The 20,058-nt window shown below is 32.2% G+C and overlaps 1 long non-coding RNA gene across 1 annotated transcript; it reads right to left on the bottom strand.

Moving 5' to 3' along the window:
- Positions 1-15,197: 15,197 nt before the first annotated feature.
- LOC139426323 (uncharacterized) lies at positions 15,198-17,547 on the bottom strand. Its single transcript, XR_011637567.1, has 3 exons — positions 17,323-17,547; positions 16,562-16,890; positions 15,198-15,405 (listed from the first exon to the last, which is right to left on the bottom strand). It is a non-coding gene; the product is annotated as an uncharacterized lncRNA (long non-coding RNA).
- Positions 17,548-20,058: the final 2,511 nt, after the last annotated feature.

The raw sequence follows: 20,058 nt of genomic DNA, 5'->3' as shown, positions 1-20,058 counted from the left end.
AGTGGTTAAATTGACTAGTTGGTTTAAATTAAATGTCTAGAAAAATGATCTATGAAAGTTAAAATATATCCACAATTTTTAATGGGTCCGACAATGTCCATTGAGGCAAATTGTCCAGGCCTTTGAGGTAACCACATTGATTTGAAAGGAACAGGCTTGCTCGCAGACTGTTTATGTTTAATACATAATTCACAAGACTTAACATAATTACAAGTATCACTGTAACAACTTTTCCAAAAATATCTATTAGACACAAGCTCATACGTCTTTTGAATACCAGTATGAGACACATGACAAATATTTAACACTTTAGATTTTAATGAATTTGAAACTACAATTCTGTGTTTATGAGGAAAAACCTCAGTGGCATACATTAATATACCATCATTTACAAAGAAATGTTCAGTCTTAGATTGATTAACTAACGTGGGATTGTTTAAAAGAAAAATAATTTCCCGAATATTTTGATCTTTACATTGTTCAGATTTAAATGTGTCTAAAGAAATTTCAAGAGGGGAGTCATTATTGGTTAAAGCATGAATTACATGGTCTTCATTAATGTCAGTGAAAGGTAAAATTAATTCAGAATCATTAACATTTAAAGCAGGTTGACAAAAATTAGGATCAGGAGAACGACTAAACCAGTCGGCTAGCACATTCTCATGACCAGGTATATGTACAAACTCAAAAGTATATTCACTTAAAGCAAGCAGCCAACGTGTGATAATATCAGCAGGTGATGTAACCTTGCGATAATGTTTAAGTGGTTTACTATCACTCAAAATTGTCAAATTTCTATTATAGAGATAAGATTTAAATGCTGTAACACCCTTAAAAATGGCATATAACTCAAGCTTTATGGCGGTGTAGTTGCGTTCTGATTTAGATAAAGCCTTACTAAAGAAAGAAACAGGGCGAAGAGATCCTTCGTGTTCCTGCATCAAAACAGCAGAAATGCCTAATTTACTCGCATCTGTATTTAAAAAGAAAGGTTTACTGAAATCTGGTAACTGAACAAAAGGTTTCGAAAAAAAATGCATTCTGTAATGCATCAAATGCCCGCTGTTGTACTTCAGTCCATTTAAATTTAGATTGCTTTGTAGCAACATTAGTCAAAACAGCAATTAGTTGGGCAAAATTTGGGATTAAATGGCGATAAAAGCCACAAACACTTATGAACTTTATAACTTGCTTGGCATTACGAGGAGTAGCAAATGAAGTAATTTTGGCTATATTGGATGAAGTAGGGGTTATACACTTATGGGAAATTACAAAACCTAAATATTCAACAGAATCTTTAAAAAATTGACATTTATTTGGAGCTAACGTTAAGTTGTATTTGATTAAAATTTTAAGTAAGGCTGAGATTCTATCTGTCATTTCCTCAAATGAATTTGCTCCGATTAAAAAGTCATCTTGGTATGCATGGATACCTTTAACACCTTCCGTATTTAATTCTTCAATAATTGGGTCTACTAGAGCCTGAAAAGTACTCGATGCCGTTTTGAGGCCAAACACGAGTCGTCTATTAGCAAAAGAACCGAAAGGAGTAGTAAAAGTTAGTATGCCCTGTAGGTGTTCTGGAATCATAACCTGCCTATAAGCTTCACGAATGTAAAAAATTTATATGCAGAAATTTCGCTAATTATAGTGCTTATTTTTGGTAATGGATAGGTGGAGCTTTCTACCACTGCATTAAGCAATCTTAAGTCCAAAGCCAACGATATTTTGGTTTACCCTGACTATTTTCTGAGTTTTTCTTTTTGACCAAAACTAGTGGAGCAGCCCAATGGCTAACATGCCTATGAATAATTCCGGCTTCCACTAATTCATCTAGCTCTTGTTTAATGTTATCTCTTAAAGCATATGGAATCTCAAACGGTAGAGTCTTTATTGCATTATTATTTGTCAAAGTTAAAGAGGGAACAACAAGGTCTGTACAACCAATGGTTTTAATTGTTTTTGAAAAAGCAGCAAAATTTTCTAAAAATGTTTTAAAGCATTAATTTTTGATCAGTATCTAAATGTGCTAAATCAAAATCAGTAGGTTTTAGTTCATCTTTTCTTAAATTTAAAATATCCTGAGAAGCAGTAATTAAATTACACTATTCGATATTATTAACCTCATTTACATTTACCTTATTACTATTTTGGACAACTAAATTATAACTTATATTACCTATATTCAAACCTTTATTTAAGTGAACAGTGTTATCAGAATTATTTAGGATTATTGTATCAAAAGAATTATTGTCAATAACATTAATAGAGGGATGAATTACAATATTTGTATTATAAGTAGGTGTGAAGTACACTTCTTTATTTGTTTGTTTATCAAAAGAATCAATTCTTAAATGGGCAATAGCAGTCTCGCCTGGCTCAATATTGAGCTTATTCCTCAAAACAACATGCACCTGTTCATTATTGTTATCATTACAAGTTAAGTCATGATAATTATTTAAGGGAATACTAAAATTACTAAATTGTGCAGATTAATCTTTATAATTTATAAGAACATTATGTTTTTTTAAAAAATCAAAGCCGAGAATGCCCTGAAAGGAATTAAATGTCTGCAACAAAAAATTGGTGTCTAAAAAACTGGTTATTGATTTTAAAGGAAATTTCAGCACAAGCTGTAAATTGAAGTTGAGGGTTGACAGTTCTAATTTGGACCTTTCTTGATAAAAATTTTACTTTATTATTAGTCTTGATTTTATTGAAAGTATCTAGAGTCAACAATGACACTGACGAACAAGAAATTAACTTTAACGTTACTAAAATTAGATGCAATGGTTGGAAGACTCACCTCGTCTGACACAATATTTATATGCTCAATATTTTCTTTATAGTCACAATTAGTTAAAAACTCCCGAATGGTTACATTTGAGTTATGCATAGATTTTGACATGAAATCTTTGATATCAAAAATTTTGGATGGTTTGGTGGATGAGGAGACAAGACCATCCCTTACTGCCTCCTGTGAGAGTTTAACGAGTTGTTACCCCTATTATTCGCATGTACCCTGGGCCGAAATTGTTCATTCTGAACAGGGATAGGTGGTGGTGGATACTGCGGCGCAGTGAATCGGGGAGGAGCCATATGGAACTGAGGCGGAAAAGAATGCATCGCCAAATCACACTAGTGAGTTGAGCATAATTGGGAATCAGGTGGCGGTAAAAACCACAAACACCAAGAAACTTTTTGACATGTTGAGAAGTTCTAGGGGGCTTAAATTGAGTTATATTTGCTATATTAATATTGATAGGTTTAATGACATTTTGACTTAAATTAAAACCCAAATAATTGACCTCAGTTTTGACAAAGTTACATTTTTGAGGAGAAAAGGTCATATTATACTTAATAAAAAATTTTAAGACAGCAGTAATTTTATCTAACATCTCATCAAATGAGTTAGCACCTATTATTACATCATCCTGATAAGAATATATTCCCTCTATACCTACATTTTTCAAGCGTTTGTAGGCAAACGTACCAAATGGTGTTGTGAATGTTAATATGTCTTGTAGGTTTTCAGGTAGTGAAATTTGATGATAGGCTAGAGGCATGTCAAGAACACTATACATCTGATATTGAGAAATGTCATTAATTAAAACAGGTATCCGAGGTAAGGGATAAGTTGATGCCTCAACAATTGAATTAAGTAAGCGAAGGTCCATGGCAAGTCTAAATTTTACAGGGGCATTTGGATGTTTAGGGTCTGGGCGCTTCTTTACTGAAATTAGAGGACAACTCCAATCGCTTATATTTCTTTTTATTATGCCAGCCTGTAATTCCAACAATTCCTGTTTAACCTGGCCCTGTATGGCATAAGGGATTTGAAATGGTTGAGTTTTTATTGGATTATTAGATCTGAAAGAAATTTTAGGGATGACATGGTCAGTATGACCCAAGGTTTTAACCGATTTAGAAAAAGCAGTAGAGTAGGACATTAAAACAGTAAGTAATTTTTGTTTGTTATTAGGATTCAAATGAGAGAGATCAAAATCATTTTCAATAAGTTGTTCTTTTCTTAATGTTTAAAGTATCAGATGAAGCAGTAATTAAATTTACATAATCAGTTAAATTTTGCTTAGTAAGTTCTTGAACATTTTGCTCAGAATGTTCCTCTAATTCAGGGTTAAACTGAATTTTTCCTATACAAGTATTTTTGTTTATATGCAAAGTTACATCAGAATTATTTTTAATTACTGTGGTAAAATTAGCACTATCAAAAGTGTGCAAAGAAGCAAAAATTTCAATTTCAGGTTTCTTAATTAGGGGTTCAAACAGAAACATATCACCTTGTTTACAATTATCATTCTTAATAATAAGATTAATTTGAGTAGACTCATTGGGTTCCAATATTACTTTCTGTTTAAGAAAACAATTACTTTCAAAATGCATAATATTATTACAATTAAAAACATCTTTAGAAATTAAAGGTACTTTAAAATTTTGAAATTCAGCAACATTATCTGACGGACAAATTTTTACATTATTTTTACTCAAAAAAATCATAACCAATTATTGCTTGAAAGGTATCATGTTGAAATTGTGAAATATAAAATGGAGATTTGAAATAATTTTTCTCAATTTTAAATGAAATTTCTGAACAGAATAAAAAATTTAAATTGGAATTAATAGTCTTAATTTGTACATTAGAAGACAAAAGTCTTGTTTTAGTGTTACTCTTTATGATATCATAAGTGGTTTTTGACATTAAGCAAATACTGGGACCACTATCGAGCAAACATTTTACAACATTGTTACCAAATTTAACTTGAATCAATGGAATATTATTATTAAAGGCATTATTTGAGTAAGCAATATTTAAATTATGTTCATCATAAGACATATTTGAAGAAAGTTCATTATTGTGTATAACAGAATCATTATCTTTGTTTACATATGATGACATATTTTGAACATCAAAATTGTTTAACACACTACCACATAAATTATTATCATAATTACACTTATTATTTGGCAGAGAAATATACTGCTGAGAGGAAACATGTCCACCACCACATTCCCTCACAATTAGTTTAAAGATTTAGGCATTGTATCACCATTATTTACATTAGAAGCATGTTGATTAAAGTGTGAAGGTACAAAAGGGTTAACATTAGGTTGTTGAAAATTACCAACATTTTGAGACCTAAAATTTTGATCAGGATTAAATTGATTAGCATAAGGATTAAAATTATTATGACTGGTTGGTTGATTAAAACTTTGACTCGGCATAAAATTTCTATCTCTAAAATTATTATGAGAGTAAGAAAGTTGTGGCATTGACTGCATTTGATCGTTAAGAAATTTTCGACAAGTATTTTGTTTATGACCTGGCTTTCTACAATAGAAACAAATTATTCTTGAATGTATTATTACTTGTTCTAGGAAAATTATTTGAAATACTGTTTACTGTTTCATTGTTAGTTGGTTTAATTAAATTACGAAATTGAGTGCACTCGGCTAGTGAGTGAGCTTCATTACAGTATGAACAATTTTGTAGCAAATTTATTTTATTGCTTAAGGCGTCTATCTGATTTTGGATATTAAGGATATCTCTATTACCGGGGGCGGCTGAACTTAATATGTTATGGTCGTCAGCTTGTAGCATAGTCTGTTGGGCTACTGAAATACTATGAGCTTTATTAATAAGCTCCTTAAAAGTTATCGGTTTTCTCAAGCATAAGTTTTTCTTTTAAATTTAAAGGTAGGGCATTTAAGAGTTGTAGGGATTTAATTTGATTAAGAGCTATTGGATCCGTGACAGAGTTATAGGTTTTTAAAACTAAAGTATTAATTCTATGGCCAAAATTTTTTATGCTCTCACCTGGCAATAACTGAATATTATTAAGGGTCAAAGATTGGTAGAAGGATTATCCTCATTTGAAAAAAAAGATTTTAATAGAGCTATTGCATCATCAAATTTAACACTTTTAAATTCTGGGGACGTTTGAAAATAATTTCTGGCATTGCCAGTAAGCTTCTATTTTAAAAATAACAAAGCAACATCATCCGACCAACTATTGAGTTTTCTTAAATCATTTACCTGTTCAAGAAACCATTCTGGAGACTCGTCTCCCCTATAATTTTGAATATTGATGTTTATTTTTTCCGCCATCTCGTAATTTTTACCTCTAGTTATGAGGTTTAGGACCTCTGTCATAAATATATATTAAATTATAAGCATCAGATAAGCAACATTTTAACAATACACATCACAAGAAAAACAGCACCATACGGCACCAAAAATATGTTGTATTGATATGATTCATAGTAAATTTTAGAATAAATAAATAATTACAATATTAAATTAAGGTTTTAATATCATAATAGGAAGCATTTAAGGCACTAATGGCAATGTATAATATAAAAGTGACAACATAAAATGAGATCGTATATTTAAAAACAGTGTTCAAATGGATTTACCTGATCCTTCGTTCCAGAAGGATCGTGTGGTCTAATGGTGCACCTTGAATATGAAAAAATTACGATAGTTCTTTCAGGAAATTTTAAGAAACTTTATTTCTACTTCTCATCACTGGTTCTAGATGCAGGTGGCTCCGGACAGGTGGTGTTAACACATACGGGATATCATGGGAGAAAAACTCACATCTTAGACAAAAAAGTAACTTTCATTTCGAAGGAAGATGGATTCCAATTCTTAGAAAATGAAAGAAATTATCTGAGTTGTGCCGCATGCACAACCTGGCTCACATCCAATCAGGAACACGTGCTAAACTTCATCCTTTTTATACTAATGGAACGTGATGGTGTCTTGAAATTATTTTGTTAAATTTTGACTTAATGAATCTCCATAATTATTTCTTGTAAAAAGAACAATTACTGAGCAGGAAGGCAAGAGCCTTGAAGCTATAAAAAAAACGAGAGCGATGCTTCTCTCTCACGGTGGCATCCTCGACTGCCGGAAACGAGCAAAGTCAAATACGGTTAAAGTTAGGGTGGGGATAATCGATAAGAAAAATTAGTTGATCAAGTTAAAGTAGGGAAAGGCTATTGCGGTTAAACGAACGAAAACTGAAAAAACTATTGAGTAGAAAAACAATGCACGTGTGATGTAGCAACATCACATCTTGGATGCCCTCAATGAGAATAGTCTCCTTAAGGTGCAAAGGGATAGCAGACAAAAACTGCATAGCTTTTATCTTAGACAAAGCAGTTTGGTCATTTATAAAGTTATGGGCTAACGTGTCAATTCTGTACTCAAGATTTTTAATTGTTTCAGAGGGCAAAAGGCTAATCGCCTGAAATTTTGCCAAGTCAACCGAGGAAGAATCCTCTTGTTTGAAAATTTTTTGAAGCAGCTGACATGCATCCTCAAACTTTGTGACCGCCCTAAATTCAGGTGAATTCTGAAAAAAAGTGAGAGCAGCCCCGGATAATTTTGATTTTAAAAGATATAAAGCTGCATCATTGTCAAAATGATTTAATTTTACAAGATCTTTAATTTGGTTCAGAAACCACTCTACGTTCTGAGAATTTCCCGAAAATTCTTTTATCGAAAAATTAAATTTTGTGGCTTGCCTATTAGCCTCTATGTTATTTATGTTGTCAGGCATAATTATTGAATTAGAATAAGCTCTACTGCGGGTGAGAATTGGGGTCATCTAATAAAAATGTTGTGAATTGATAGTAACATTAACTAATTATCTTTAACAACACTACCATTTATCTATCAAAGAACAACATTTTGAAATAAGACATAAAATACAAAAATTTTACCATTACTACAAAATACCATATATTTTCAATATTATGAAAAATTTCAACATTAAACCTTAAGAAAAATTGTTATACTAAAATCACAATCGAAGAATTTGTCAAAGTAAAATAATGAATTCATGACTGGAATCAGGAGTGTAAACCATTTTAAATAAATTATTAGGCGGATCCATATTGAAAGACAGGCAAATAGTATCCAATTGTGGAGTAGTGGGTGAAAGGCAGGACATTCAGGAAAAAGGAAATTCTAGATGAAATCCAGAAGACTGTAGGTTGGCGATGGATCATTTTATCCCATCATTTAGTGGGAACTGAGCAGCTACCGGAAGCAGAGGTCTTCTCAGCAATAACAGCGGTTGGAGCATACCCCAGAATTTGGGATTTTCTCGGTTTTCCATCACAAAATGAAATTTTCCAAAAAATCGAAGATAAGGTTCATGTTTCTGTTGAAGATTTTGCGATCTAAGTTCAAATTTTAATTTAAGTGCAAATTGAAGCTTCTATTCTAGTAGTATTTAATGCAAAAGGCAGTCAGATAAATTCTTAAAATGGTCGAGAAAAAAAAGGTTCGTCTCATAAATGGGAGACAACACGAAAGATGGCGTCTGGCATGACGCTAAAAAAAATAAATTCCATCCTTCAAGAGGATGGAAAAATAGAATGTACCCACTGCGAGGCAACTGTAGTGTAGATGGACGATGTAAACTCGAATAACTCTGCTCGCCTTTCGCGCTCTGCCTTTTTATCCCCTTGCTTAAAGTTAAATTGCTTATTTTTAACAAGTTGAGATGTAATCACAATTATTTTTCGAGCGTTATGGTTAAGAAACACATCTCCGATCTAGTAAGGCACGCTGACATCAAAGATACCGACAACCATCTGTAAAATTCTACGAAAAAGGGTTGGGCGAAGGGAATGTAAAACGTAACGTCAGGGGGAGAAAGTTCCCATTGCACTACAGATTAAGGGGCGAGAAGAATTATATCAGGAAATAAGGATTTGTAACAGGAATTAACGAAATTGTGACGAAATTAAACTAAACTTGTGACTTGATGTCACACCTGTATCTTCACAGAAACTTCGGTCATCTATTCAAAAACCCTTAGAACCACATCACCTCCTCCTTGCAAAACATCTAAAATTGATAGCTCTGAAAAGGCTCGACCTTTTCCTAAACAGGCCCCTACGAAAAAACTACTTCCAATTGAAAAACCTGGTCTTTCCCGAAAGAAAAAGGATCCAAAGTATGTCCAATGTGTCAACCAATCCACTTCTGAGACTTCTCAGAATATGGATGTTGAATTATCTTTGTATCCTTCTGAGGATGAAAGTCTTTTAGACTGACATCCTGACGTTAACATTCAACCATCTCCATTCATTTTATAATGTCCATTTGTTTCATATCATGGAACTGTCGTGGTGTGCGGAACAAACTTTCTGATGTCAAGGACATTATTTCTAAATTTCAACCTGTATGCCTAGCATTACAGGAAACACATTTAACGTCATCCAATGATTTTAAATTGAGTAGCTATTCTTGCACACGGCATGAAGTCGACCTCATGGTGGAGTTGCTATTTTATCTTCAAATGCATTACCATCTATACAACTCCCTTCATTACAGGCATGTGCTGTTCAAATTCACCTAAATGTTCTTCTCACTGTCTGTTCTATTAATTTACCCCCTCATGCATCTGTTTCTGAAGCAGATTTAAATTCATTGATTTCCAAGTTACCTTCACCGTTTATTTTGGTCGGAGATTTTAATGGTCACAGTGAATTATGGGGTAGTTCCGTTTCCAATGATCGGGGGCGTAAAATCGAACAACTCCTCCTGGACCATAATCTCTGTTTGCTAAATCAAGGCGAAGAAAACTTATTTTCATACTCCAACTCGAACTTTCCGTTCCATTGATTTATCTTTATGTTCACCTGTTCTCATGCCGTTCATAAACTTTTCTGTTAGCAATAGTCTTCACAGCAGTGATCATTTTCCTCTCATTTTATCATATTCTGCTACAGTTCCCATGAGTCCAAGACTCTCAGTATTTATATATCATCGCGCTGACTGGCCCTTATTCACTCAACTTGCTCAGATAGATGATACAATGGTTACTCATGCTAACATAACTGCTGTTAATACTGTAACCTCTGTGATTATCCTTGCTGCAGAAGATAGTATCCCAAAGACGTCGACCTATGTTCCCCGTTTACGAAAGCCTTGGTGGAATTCTGTATGTTCCTCGGCTTACAAGGAGCAAAAACGACTGTGGAGCATCTTCCGTCGGACCCCTTCGACAAACCTTTTGGCTTTTAAACGGGCCAAGGCGTTTGCTCACAAGGTTCGACGCATAAGTCAAAAAGAGTCCTGGAAGCGGTATGTCACATCTATGTCATCTAACACATCTCCCAGACAAGTCTGGTCGAGAGTCAAAAAAGCAAATGGCATATACCGTGAATTTCATATCCCGATATTTGAAAACAACGGTAATACATATTCTTCTCCTCTCGGTGTATGCAATATACTTGGTGAGACATTTGCTTCTATCTCCAGTCCGGATAACTGCAGTTCAGTTTTTCGAAACCACAAGCGCAATGCCGAACGCCAAATCATTAATTTTAACACTCGCAGATCATCTTCATTTAATGTTGATTTTACTTTTCTAGAGTTACAACGCGCACTATCATCAGCTTCAAATACAAGTCCTGGTCTTGATGGTATTACATATCGCATGCTCCGTCATTTAGATACTGCGTCCTTGTTAAATGTCCTTGTTCTCTTTAATAGAATATGGACGGAACAGACGTACCCTACTAAATGGCGTGAGGCTATTGTGATTCCCATTTTGAAACCCGGCAAGGATCCCAAAGATCCAGTAAACTATCGTTCCATAGCCTTAACCAGCTGTTTAGGGAAAACGTTTGAGCGCATGATTAACGCACGCCTTGTATATTACCTAGAAAAAAAGCGTCTAATACCTAACTTTCAAAGTGGCTTTCGTAGAGGAAGATCAACAATAGATAATATTATCGAACTAGAGTCTCGAATTCGAAATGCTTTTGTCCAGCGGAATCATCTAATCTCTATCTTCTTTGATATCGAGAAAGCATATGATCGAACCTGGCGATATGGAATTCTGAAGGCACTGTTTGATTTGGGTCTTCGTGGTCATTTGCCGATTTTTATAAAAAAATTTCTATTTAGACGCTATTTTCGTGTTAAACTTGGATCTACCTTTTCTGACTTTTACATCCAGGCAGAAGGCGTCCCTCAAGGCAGCGTCTTAAGCGTCACATTATTCATCATTCATATTTCACTACATTTAAACATATTGCAACCTGCTGTCTATGGCTCTCTTTACGTTGATGATCTACACATTTCTTGCTCCGGATCCGACATGAGAGTCATCGAGCGGCAACTGCAATTAGCCGTGAACAAGATTTTAGACTGGTGTGATCACAATGGCCATACCCTTTCACCTTCGAAAAGTTCATGCATTCATTTCTGCCGGAAACGCACCCTGCATAATGATCCCGTCATCTCCATTCATAACATTACTATCCCTGTTGTACCTTATACAAAATTTTTAGGCGTCATTTTCGATTCTAAGTTAACCTTTCGTCCTCATATTGTGCACTTGCGCAAAAGATGTGAACAGAAACTGAATATGTTGCGTGTTCTGTCGAATACGTTCTGGGGAGCGGATCGTCTAGCACTCCTACGTATCTATCAAGCCCTGATACTATCGAGGCTTGATTATGCATGCGCAGTCTATGATACGGCAACCACTTCTAACCTACGAGCCCTAGACACAATACATCATGCTGCTTTACGCATATGTCCTGGAGCATTTCGTACCTCTCCAGTGGAAAGTTTACATGTAGTTTGCCAACAAATACCATTACATCTACGTCGCATGCAGCTGTCTCTTACTTATTACTTTAGTGTCATGTCCTCTAAATCGCATCCCTTAAAGCATGATGCTATTTCATCAAGCTTGGAGCGATTGAATCTGGCTAGACCATCACACATCCGCCCATTTCATGCTCGCACACGTTCACTTATCCAAACATTCGATATTTGTGAATTGCCATCACAATCAGTGGATCACTTTCTCATACCTCCATGGACCATTTCACCATATCAATATATTTCCCTTTTCAAGTTCTACAATAAAGCCAACGTACCCGGCGTTTTTCATAAAATCTTCACTGCCCATCGTCACCAATAATCTCAACATATACCGATTTTTACAGACGGTTCAAAATCTGTTGGATATGTAGGCTGCGGTGTAATCATTGTTGATGATACATTTAGTTATAAAATCCCAGATATTTGCTACGTCTTCACTGCTGAAGCTGTTGCTATCCTTATGGCACTACGACTATTTTCCTCACACTCTACTCGAAAGTATTGCCTATACTCTGATAGTATGAGCGTTTTAAGCCAACTGGAAAAGTTTCACTGTGATAGTCATCCAATTTTATGTATCATTATTCATTTGTTAATAAGTCTTCAGAAGAACGGCTTTGAGATTTTATTTTGCTGGGTATCAAGTCATGTTGGTATTCCAAGGAATGAACGAGCTGACTCAGCTGCATGATTTGCCACATCTGTCTTATCATTGTCCATACCTTTCGCCGATGTGAAGCTACACATCCGAAAATTTGTAACATCAATATGGCAACAACAATGGGACCTCAAAGTTTTTAATAAATTGCATAACATTAAATCTGATTTAGACAGTTTGCCAGTGCTGCGCTTGTGCAGTGCTGATGTGAAGCTCACCCGCCTCCGAATCGGTCACACCTGGTTAACACATCTCCATTTACTGTTTGGAGAGCCTTCTCCGGAATGCAGTACTTGTAAAGTTTTTTGGAAGTTCTATTTTATGCATGCAAGATTTGTTGGATGGCATTCACCATCCGATCATTTTTGCATTTTTACGTGCCGTTGGTATTTTTAACTGCATATAAAAGTTTTAACACATCGACTGTTTTATACACTCTTAATATCTTATCACCTCTGTTCATTTCACTTAGTACTTCGCGCGTTTTATACTGTATTCATACTTTTTATCTTGTTTTATTCACTTTGTACTGTTTTATCAGTTTTAATTGTGCTGCAATTAACATTTTGCTTGCACTTAGACGTTTGAACTGTTTCACCATATTGTTTGGCGCAGCATGTCCTCATTTGGACCTTGTGCCACTAAATCCTACATTCAATCAATCTATCTTAAACAGACTCAATAAAACAAATTTATATATAAATGAAAATAATAATTAATGTAAATTTCAACAGATGACAGAAGAAAAAAAAAGTTTTTTTTTTAAGAATCAATTAGCAAATTACACAAATTCTATGAAATAAATTATAGTAGATCCAGGTAGGAGCGAGAAAAATTTGCTTATACTAAAGACAAAGATGAACCCAATAAATTTATTTTGATTTAAGAAAATAATAACATAAAAAAATCATATGTAAGCAAATGAAAGGTATCATCGTGATTGTATTTTTATGAACATAAAACTATATAATTAAAAAACATACGACTATTTTACATTTTTAAAAACTTATAATTTGGATAACTTTCTATATTTTTTTTGTTTCATTAACTTTGTGAACATCAATGCGATTGGAGCGATCAAAAAAAAATTAATGCATTCTTGTGATTAAGAAAAAATTAACAATGGGGACAGTGGGTGTTGGTGTTCATCAGAGCAGCCTAATAAGTTAACATTTAGATTCTCCAGATTATCATATACTTCATTCAATGTATTTATATTTAAATTGATGTTGATTGTAGACATTGTTGTGTTCTCTAATAAAGAGATGCAGTTAAATAATTCCTCTGAGGGAAGCAGTAACCAACAATTAGATTTTAATTTTATCATATTCAGCATAGAGAGGATTAACATCTTAAGAAATTAGGCTGTATAAACATGCCTGGCACTTAGAAAACTTTTTTGCCTTTCTGGCAACATAGCCAGCAAAATATACTTTATTCTCAAATAATATATACATAGATTATCATCAGAATTAATGTTGTTATAGGAATGATTGTCTACCGATGACAATTGTGTCTGAGTTTCCGCCAGGTTACTATTACCTTCGATAAGTGTGTTCAACTGAATCATCCATTCTTTTTTTTTATTTTGAGGAATCTAAATCGGTGACAGTTGGAAAGTTAATCAAACTTTGCAGGAGGTTGCCTCCACTAATGTTGGAACCTTTGGGGGGCTTTATTAGTGAATACGTTCCTACTAAGCGGAAAATCTGTAAAGATACAGTGGAGCTTAGGTGATCGTTGTAGCCACGGATCCTTGGGGTATTAATCCACTTTTCCTTCGAGGAGAATTTCATTCCCCCTTCCTTACTCGTCGAATATCGAAGGTCCTGATACTTCTTATTTTTTGAATCCGGAATGAAAAATTTAGTAGAAGAGTGCCGATTTCTGTGTGGATGCTAGTTTCTGTTGGATCGTTAAACTAGTTAAAGTGATTCTTCGCTTACCTGACCAAGTACCAATATTCATTTCTATAGTTCTTTCTTTTTTCCCTTTTTTCTTTTCTTTTTCCTTTATTTCAATCGCTTTATTTTGGTATTCACAGATATATTTTAAAACAAAAGGATTCACTAAAATATAAAGTTTGTTTTTATTAACCCTTCATTGTAATTAAAATTAAATAAATTTGTGTCTTAGATTTAATTTGTGTTACAAAATTTTTTGCAAAATAAATTCACATGTTTTAAAATGCTTTAAAACAGGGAAAAAAATTATATATCACATTTACCCATTATAGTTTTCTGATTAAGTATTTTATTTCCTCAAATCTAGCTACATACTTCGCAAGAAGGCAATTAAAAAATTTCGCAAGAATTATGTAAAAATTATTCGTTTAGGTGTAGACAAATTAGTTAAGTAGTTTGTTTGTAATGACTTACAGGGGTGTGTTGCCGGAGTAAACTCCTAGATAAGAAGGATATGAAAAGAATAGTGTAATAATGCAATCTCTAGGAGAGGAGATTTTATTAAAAAAAAATGGAGAAAAAAAAAACATTTGGAATAGCATACATTAATAAAATTTTTTATTTTAAATTTATATATATGTATGTGTCTAATCATAAATACAGGAGTTTGACAAAATAATTGAGACACTTCGATACTAACACATTTTTTAATATTTAAAAAATAAATACTTAGAGAATCAGTTCATAAATTTAAAAATTATTAGATAGTATGATTTCTCCTACATATGAATGAAGTTTAACGCTTTTTGAAGTTAGAGGTACCGACAATGAACTACAAACGGAAAAAAATGGTTTTTCAAGAATAAAATGTTTTCAATAATAAAGTTTTTATTTTAAATTTATATATATATGTATGTGTCTAATCATAAATACAGGAGTTTGACAAAATAATTGAGACACTTCGATACTAACACATTTTTTAATATTTAAGAAATAAATACTTAGAGAATCAGTTCATAAATTTAAAAATTATTATCCCGTTGATCACAGATGGGAGCTTCCATTTCTATCCATTGAAAAAATCTTTCTGCAGGTACTAGCGGCAGAGCCGCAATTCTTCGTATCCATTTATATGTTCTCGGATCATTTTTGTAGGCTGGCACCGGACCTAAATTTTGTTCCTGGAAGAAATATTTACATTTAAGAGTTTGCCTTCAAACATTTTAAAACAATTTATTTATCTTAATCTATGATTTAAATTTTTAAGTTATAAGATTAATTTACACATTTCAAATTTCGGTCATTTACTTAAAGAATACCAATTAAAATTTTAATTTATAAATGGCTAATATTTTTGGATTGATAGATTAAAAATTGACTTCTTAAAATATGCTATGGTATATCAAATCAATGCTAGCGTTTATTCGAAAACCTTAGTCTCAAATGTTGGATGTCTGTATAACGCAGAAGTACCCAAAAATATACATTAAGCATAGCATGAAAGAAGTTTTTGAAAAAGTGCATTGGATTTCTTTTTATGTTAAGATAATTTTTAATTTAAATGAATTAAAAATTGAACATTATACCGTGCATTTTAGCATATAAAATTTTTTACAATTAAAACACCATCTAAGAGGTAAGCATAAAAAATTTATTTAAAAAAATGTCATTCTTTACAACAATACTTTTTATTAACAAATAAGAATATCTGGATGAAATTTAAAGTTAATACAACAAGTTATATTAAATATAGCTAGTCTTTTAGATATTTATGATATGAGATGCAACTTGTTTAAAATAAAGTATAAATTCAACAGTGTACAGAGTTTGAACACCGTGAAGCAAAAAATAATTACATATAAAAAATGAAAACATTTCCAAGTGAAAGTTATGAGGTATAGTAATAGAATTTCAATTTCAATTCATTAAATGAAATGACTGCATTGAAAATATAACAAATATTAATTTAAAAAATTCGATGATTGTTACTTTATATAATTTATATAAAGGAGATAAAAATAAAACTAATTTTAAAAATACTATATAAGTCATCTAAAAATTTACATCTTTATAAGTAAGAGATTTAATTTGTTAAATTAAGAGAAATGTTAAATGAGACTTCGAATTTTTTACTAAACAATTTTCTACTTTTTTACTTCTTTTGAAATTTCTTGAGAAATACTAATGAAACAAATCTGAAGATATGAAACATCTTTAGGCTTTTACAATTATTGGTTCCTAGCTGCATGTATGAAAATAGGAATAACCAAAAACTGTTTCTGATTGTAAACAGAATTCAGAATGCTACAAAAAATGTTATAATTAGTTAATATTTACCTTCTTCCAAACATTTTGCGTGTAATGAAAGAAGCAACCCTTGACTGATAGATTTGGCACTTCTGCTCTCAAGGCATTTATTGCCGCCAATTCAAAATCAAACATCGCATTTTCCGGGGAAAACTCTTCATCCACCTTTCTTGCCTCCTCCTGTATCATCTGAAATAATCTTTTGTATGTTTCATTTTTTTCATCCTCATTTCATTTTTATACAATCCGTAGATTGTGTAGAGCTGGTTAAATAAGAGAGGGATAATCTTAAATGTGCCATCGGCCCAAATTTTTTTGGAGGAGCACATCCTTTTTAAATTATCAGTTGTGCAAAATATCTGAAAAGAGAGATAAGTACAATTTATCAAAAAGCTGGTGTGAAAAGTATTTAAAAGTTGATATTTGAACATATATAAGTTGCTTTCTAGGTTTTAATCCTCATATTAAGGCTAACTTATTGTGTATGTTTTATACATATATTAAAAAAGATAAAATATTCGATAAAAATTTATATGATGTAATTTTTCAAGTTTAAATTATTTAATACATTCATGTAAACTAAGTTAAAAATTTCACATTCATAAATAGTTTTTATATATATTATGACCTGTTAAACAGTAATTATAAGTAATAGAAAACACACTTGCTCTGTTATCATATACTATGAGTATAATGCATAGTTTGTTCTTAGACGAATGCATAACACACGAAACTTTTAAGCTCCTATTTTTAAAAAAATTATCGGTTTCTAAGAGAAAAAATATTCTTACCAATAGCCTATCTTCTCCGGTACCATCATCTCCGAAGAAGTCTCTGCCATCTCTTGTTTTTTTTTATATTTCTCAGTCCAGAGTATGTCATCAACACTTTTCGGAAGTGCTCGCTGCTCAAAATGTCTCGCTTTATACAGCACTTCGTGTATGCAATCAAATTCTGGCAAGCCAACAGCTGTGTCCACTGAAGAAGCTGCTTCGGCTATCTTTTCACTGGAAAATAACAGAAAAAGTTTATTAGTACTGTTAAACATAAGTCGTAGTAAACATAACTGTAGTTCAGGTTGAAATTTAAGATTAAATCAATGTATAAGCGAAAATACTTATCTGCAGTTCATTTTTTTAAGTTAAAAGGGCAGTAAAAACAATTTTATTAAACTCAATAGGGAGAAAAAACTAATTCCCTAACAAATGTAACATTTTATGTTTATTATTAGATTTAAATCTAACACGATTGAAAAAGTGACTTTAGTAAAAAAGTGTCCAACTAAATTTAGCTCATTAAAATTGAATTTTATTGTATGTAATACTTATTGTACACTGAATAATATTATATACAGAATAATATTATTTACTGAATACTTATTATATACTAATTTATTAATACTGAATAAAAAACAAAAAATTGACGTAGTTTAATAAATATTTAAGAATATGTTTTATGTACATTAAAGGAGTAAATATCATTTTTTTAAAAAAGGGGATATCAAACAGCACAATTTTTTTGATGAAATTATCATTTTCCTCATAAAAATTGAATTAATATTAATTTATATTTGATTCTATTTAAATAAAGTGACGTAATTAAAAGAAATATATAAATTTTGGAAAATATAAGTTCTTTTATTGTTTCATTATTTTGTTACTTGGTATAATAAAAAAATAATAACTAAATAAATCAATAAAAATGAGATAAATTGAAATAATTACTTTTGTATTTGGCTGAATTTAAAAAACGTGACATAGTTCATAAATATATAAATTTGAAAACAATTGTTTTATGTACTATATTAAAGTAGAATTTAAACTTATATTGCTTATATATAAACAAATTTTAATTAAATATTAAAAATGAAAACTTACTCATAAATTCTCTTTACTGTAGTTTTTTTCTTCCGATACTCTTTCTTTCATTCTCTTCAAAAGAGTTCTTTTGAAAACCATTTTTTTCCTCTTTTTTGAAAACCATTGAATGAAATTGCTCATCTTTAATGCAGACACTTGCACTGCAACCAGTCCACTGCGAACTACAATACCATACTGATTTATGATCTTTTTTATTCGTTCTTTTATAGTGGAATAATTTCTTTCTAAATATTAGCACCCTATCTCCTCTTTCCGAAAGAAGAAATTAAATATTTTCATCCATTTTATTTGCAATGCAGTTTCGAATAAAACTAATTTGTAAAACGTATCTTTAAAATTAAAATTGCAAGTTATCATTGATGTGTTTAAAATGTGTTCACTTCTCTTCACAAACGCCTTCCTTATATTAGTATACATTTGATGAAATACATTTAAGAATATTTTTTATCAGCAAGTAAGACTGCTCAATTCAACCTCTCACTTAATTGCTGGTGCGTCACCCCTACGGACGCCAACCCGAAGGGGGCCTTTCGTACGCCAAAACGAAGGGGTGTGCAACCCTAAGACAGTGCCCCTCTGTAACTCCCTATAAAAATATCTCCTCCATCATAGCTGCAGCTTCTTATAGGGATGGGGACTGATATCCGGGTGCATCTAAAAGTGGATTAATTCCCCAAGACTCCTGTAGCCACAAGCATGCCTCATTATTCCGAAAAACCTCTGTAGGAAATCTATACAGTATCTTAAAAATTAATTTTTCTCATAATCCATGACAAATATATCGTGATTAAATCTAAATGTCATAACATAATTGCAACTATCAATCATGAAATGTGACTACTCTAGAATGGCTTTAAGAGTGACAATCAAGCCAGAATATGTTGAGTGAAAAATAAAGTGATAATTCCTCTCCCTCATGAGGCGCTCCCACTCAACAAGGTATTCAATGAAACTTTGAATTTCCTAAAATTATAACTTCAGTGTAAGATACAGTTTATTTTTAAAGCCATTATGCAATACAATAAAAATTCTGCCTTTGAAATACCTTTAAAGCTTTGGATTGTAACCTTAAAGCTGATGACGGTACCCTAGAATTAATAGCATCAATGGGACGGTAAATACGCTGCACGAAGGTAATACATCCTTCACTTCCAGCAAGTTTGCTGTTAGGTATTTTAAAATGCTGCATTCCAGCTGCTAAAAAACTGAATTAAGGAAAATTAGTTTATTCAAGATGAGTTCATTTTTAAGAAAAAATGCTTTCAAAATTGAAACCAATTGCTTTTTTATTTCCCAAGTTGGCTCTCAATTTGTATAAGAAATCGATAAAAATACAGCACTAAAATGAAAAATTCTTTTTTAGAAATGCATTGTCTTTGAACTGGAAATAATTGATCTTTAAAATAACAATTTGGCAATCCTTACGCCAAAATATCAGACAGTGAAAAACTAAAAACAGTAAGAGACTACCAACATGGATTATTACTTGAAAAGCCATTGCCACATTTCATCGTTTGAAAATGCTTGGGCCTAACATGGTCAGTTTAGTACAAAACTTCAAGTTGTAATGGTTTGGTTTGTCACTTTCCACAACAGCATCCCAAAATTTCAAAGACATTGGTCCATCTGGTGTTTAAAATTTCATAA

The sequence above is a fragment of the Parasteatoda tepidariorum genome, chromosome 8 (assembly GCF_043381705.1).
Source record: "Parasteatoda tepidariorum isolate YZ-2023 chromosome 8, CAS_Ptep_4.0, whole genome shotgun sequence".
NCBI lineage: Eukaryota > Metazoa > Arthropoda > Arachnida > Araneae > Theridiidae > Parasteatoda > Parasteatoda tepidariorum.
The sequence above is the reverse complement of the archived record's forward strand: the minus strand, read 5'-3'. Positions and strand labels throughout refer to the sequence as shown.